At 39.3% G+C, this 4,578-nt stretch overlaps 1 long non-coding RNA gene across 1 annotated transcript; it reads right to left on the minus strand.

Moving 5' to 3' along the window:
* Positions 1-665: 665 nt before the first annotated feature.
* On the minus strand, positions 666-2,523 carry LOC109615498. The gene is made up of 3 exons (XR_002196482.1): positions 2,355-2,523; positions 2,107-2,206; positions 666-818 (listed from the first exon to the last, which is right to left on the minus strand). It is a non-coding gene; the product is annotated as an uncharacterized LOC109615498 (long non-coding RNA).
* Between the last annotated feature and the right edge of the window lie 2,055 nt (positions 2,524-4,578).

Consider the following 4,578-nt stretch of genomic DNA (forward strand, 5'->3'; position numbering starts at 1 on the left):
TTATTACTTGATTGGAATACATTTTATTACTTTGGAATATAGATTACTACGACACTCCTCGTTCATCACACTCAAGCTTGTAGGGCTACTGGTAATTACACACACATAAATAAATTGATGTAACCATACATGGCATCCCTGAGTTCTGGGTCTCTGAACGGTCTGGGTGGTCCCAGGGACACATGCCATTGGATCAAAGCATCTCCAAAACTGCAGCCCTTGTGGGGTGTTCCTGGTCTGCAATGATCAGTACCTATCAAAAGTGGTCCAAGAAAGGAAAAGCACTGAACCAGTGACAGGGTCATGGATGCATGTGCCGAGCGAAGGCTGGCCAGTGTGGTCAGATCCAACAGACGAGTTGCTGTCGCTCAAATTGCTGAAAAAGTTAATACTGACAGAAAGTTGTCAGATCGCACAGTGAATCGCAGTTTGTTGCGTATTGGGCTTCATGGCCGCAGACCAGTAAGAGTGCCCATGCTGAACCCTGTACTGTCGAAAGTACCTACAGTGGCACATGAACATCAGAACTGGACTACAGAGCAATGGAAGAAGGTGGCCTGGTCTGATGAATCACGTTTCCTTTTACATCACGTGGATGGTCGGGTGCGTGTGTGTCGCTTACCTGGAAAACACATGGCACCAGGAGGCAGTGTGATGCTTTGGGCAATGTTGGGCTGGGAAATCTTGGGTCCTGCCATTCATGTAGATGTTACTTTGATACGTATCACCTACCTAACCATTGATGTAGACCATGTGCACCCTTTCATGGTATCGGTATTCCCTGATGGCATTGGCCTCTTTCAGCAGGATAATGCACCCTGCCAAAAAGCAAAAATGGTTCAGGAATGGTTTGAGGAACACAACAATGAGTTCAAGGTGTTGACTTGGCCTCCAAATTCCCCAGATCTCAATTCAATCGAGCAACTGTGGGATATGCTGGACAAACAGGTCCAATCCATGGAGGCCGTACCACGCAATTAACAGGACTTGCTAACAAGATTTGCTGCTGACGTCTTTGTGCCAGATACAACAGCACACCTTCAGAGGTCTAGTGGAGACCATGCCTTAATGGGTTAGAGCTGTTTTTGTGGAAAAAGCGGGACCTACACAATATTAGGCAGGTAGTCATAATATTATGGCTGATCGGTGTATATCTATTGGTTTTTGTGACAAAGCTGTTACTTGCATAGATTACAGCCTCATAGTCTAAAATTTAAATAAAAGTGGTTCAGACTATTTCAATTATACTATCACCAGATGGACATGCTGTCTTTCTGGAAAGGAATTTAGATTCTTGATTTTCTGTTTAGTTTATTTTGTAAAGTGTTTGTTTTAAATGATAGCTTGTAATCAAGACAAATACCAATGTATTTATAAGGAACTGATTACATTTGTGAACCGTCCAGTGTAGATATACAGTATGGCATAAAGATAACTTCAATCTGAGTTCTGAAACCTGGCAATAATTTAACATCTGGCTTCTGAAATACTTAGCCAGACCATAAATAGGCAAAGGCTTTGTACATAGCACGTGCAGCAAAATATAGTACTGTATCATTAGCATAAAAAGGAATGTATATAATTTTTAATAGACCACTGCAAATTTAACGCCTCTTTTCCTCACTCAAAACTTTCCTTTTCAACTTTTTTGGAAAGGAAAGAAAAATGTGAAGTGGTCTTTTAATTTTTTCCAGAGCTGTATATACAACATGAACAACAATGGACCCAGAATAAAACTAATAAAACTAATAATTGTATTATTTCTAACAAGAATAATTTACAACTAGCACCTTTGATGTGTTTAATTTTATACATTTGCTTTTGAAAAACGCAAGGAGATGGAGTTAAAGTATGGAAAATCAGTGTGCTAATCATTTTGATATCAAACTATTTTAGAAAAATAAGATTGATTTTTAAACTAAGTCTCTATCACAATGTTTGCTCATTTATAGATTTACTTAAATGTTATGTAATTAATCAATTATGTCCAGCTAAGTTGGTGTAATGATTAGTCCTCCAGAAATTAAACAGCGAAAGGTATATATGTAAGTTTGACAAATACCATCCCTCATGTAAAATGTTAATTACAATAAAAGATTCACTGACCTTTGGAAGAGAATAGTGAGAGAAAATCAGCATATTTCTGGCCAAATTAACAGACATCATGCTCAGATGCAGCAACTCCCAAGGACAAGTAAGACTTGCTCTTAAAGTAGACACAAAGTTTTTGTATTGACAATAAACTTCAGTAGACAATATGAATCTCAAAAAAGCCAAGGCCTGAGAAACTGCAGTTATTTTCAAATTATTGCCTGCATAATCATAAGTGAACGTGTACATATACTTATACTTACCGCTCTATATATTTGAGAGTCAATCCTTGATATCAGAATGAAGCAGCAAAAGCATTCTGTCCCCATGGCTTAGCTCAATTTCCTCAACAATCTATTATTCATCCAGACTAAGTAACACTATCGCATGTTAAAGCTGACAAGCTTTATATGGTCCTTCCTATGGCTTTGGGAAGGCAGTGAGCCATCTGAAAATGAAGCAGATGAAACCAGCAATGCAAACAGAAATGGCAGGTTCAAAATAGGCATCAGTACGGGCACCTAGCGATCAAGATTGCTAAAGCTTCAGAATCACTTGTGTAATGGTATCATGATACTTGCATCACCTTACAGTGCTCTGCTGCTGTAAATTGTTTTAGCTGGGTAGGGGGTTTGGTTAGTTATAATCAGAAATGTAAAGTTTGATAATACCGATTTACAGCTGATATATTTTCTGTCCTGTTGAATCTTAAGATTAGGAGGACCTAAGTCCTTGGACCATGCATTAGGACAACCTGCCCTTGCAACTCCTGGCTGTCCCTGTCAAAAGTCCAACTGGTTTTGTTAGATTCTTCTGCCTGACAATTACTGTTGTCACTGCCCAGAACCTATCTAGCCGTCTCTGTCCTTGTCCACATGTTATGCAGCTGATCTGATTTCTGCCTGTAGACTCTGACACAGCCCATCTGTATTTATTGAAATACATAAAGATTACAAGCAGAATCCGTGGTCATGGCAATAGGTAACATGTCAGTAACATAATTTGGTATAGAAATAGCATTCCAGAATATTTTATTTCAAAATAAAATATGGGGAGGGGTTCACCACTCTGTGAAGGACTGCACAGGCAAATAGTGCAACAATTTAAGAATAACATTTCTCAACGTTAAATTGCAAAGAGTTTGGGGATCTCATCAACTACAGTACATAATTGTCTATGCATGGGACTTAAACCAATATTGTGATCTCCGGGCCCTCAATGCATTAAAAACGACACGATTCTGTAGTAGAAATCACTGTATGGGTTCAGTAACTCTTTTGAAAACCACTCTTTGTGGACACAGTATGTTGCTGCTTCCACAAATACAAGTTAAAACTCTTCCATGCAAAGAAAAACCATATGTAAACAAGATCCAGAAAAGCTGTCGCCTTCTCTGGGCCCGAGCTCACTTAAAATGGACAATGCCAAACCACAGTTCCCAAACGCTTACAGAGTATTGTTAAAAGAAGAGGTGATGCAACATGGTGGTAAACATGCTCCTGTCCCAACTTTTTTGAAACGTGTTGCTGGCATCAAATTCTAAATATTTTTCCAAAAAACAATACAGTAAATTTTTTTGTCCTTGTAATATTTTAAATGAAATATAGGGATAAATGATTTGCTCATCATTGCATTCTGTTTTATTTGCATTTTACGCAGCATCCAAACTTTTTTGGAAACAGGGTTGTCAATGCACACTACAGAAAAAGTACACAGTGAAATAGTATGGCAGATATCCTTTTATTAAATTTACATTGGGGAGAACAAGTATTTGATACACTGCCGATTTTGCAGGTTTTCCTACTTACAAAGCATGTAGAGGTCTGTAATTTTTATCATAGGTACAATTCAACTGTTAGAGACGGAATCTAAGAAATCCAGAAAATCACATTGTATGATTTTTTTATAATTAATTTGCATTCTATTGCATGACATAAGTATTTGATCACCTACCAACCAGTAAGAATTCCGGCTCTCACAGACCTGTTAGTTTTTCTTTAAGAAGCCCTCCAGTTCTCCACTCATTACCTTTATTAACTGTGCCTGTTTGAACTCATTACCTGTATAAAAGACACCTGTCCACACACTCAATCAAACTCCAACCTCTCCACAATGGCCAAGACCAGAGAGCTGTGTAAGGACATCAGGGATAAAATTGTAGACCTGCACAAGGCTGGGATGGGCTTCAGGACAATAGGCAAGCAGCTTGGTGAGAAGGCAACTGTTGGCGCAATTATTAGAAAATGGAAGAAGTTCAAGATGACGGTCAATATCCCTCAGTCTGGGGCTCCATGCAAGATCTCACCACGTTGGGCATCAATGATCATGAGGAAAGTGAGGGACCAGCCCAGAACTACACGGCAGGACCTGGTCAATGACCTGAAGAGAGCTGGGACCACAGTCTCAAAGAACCATTAGTAACACACTACGCCGTCATGGATTAAAATCCTGCAGCGCATGCAAGGTCCCCCTAATCAAGCCAGCGCA

The sequence above is a fragment of the Esox lucius genome, chromosome 21, assembly GCF_011004845.1.
Source record: "Esox lucius isolate fEsoLuc1 chromosome 21, fEsoLuc1.pri, whole genome shotgun sequence".
Classification (NCBI taxonomy): domain Eukaryota; kingdom Metazoa; phylum Chordata; class Actinopteri; order Esociformes; family Esocidae; genus Esox; species Esox lucius.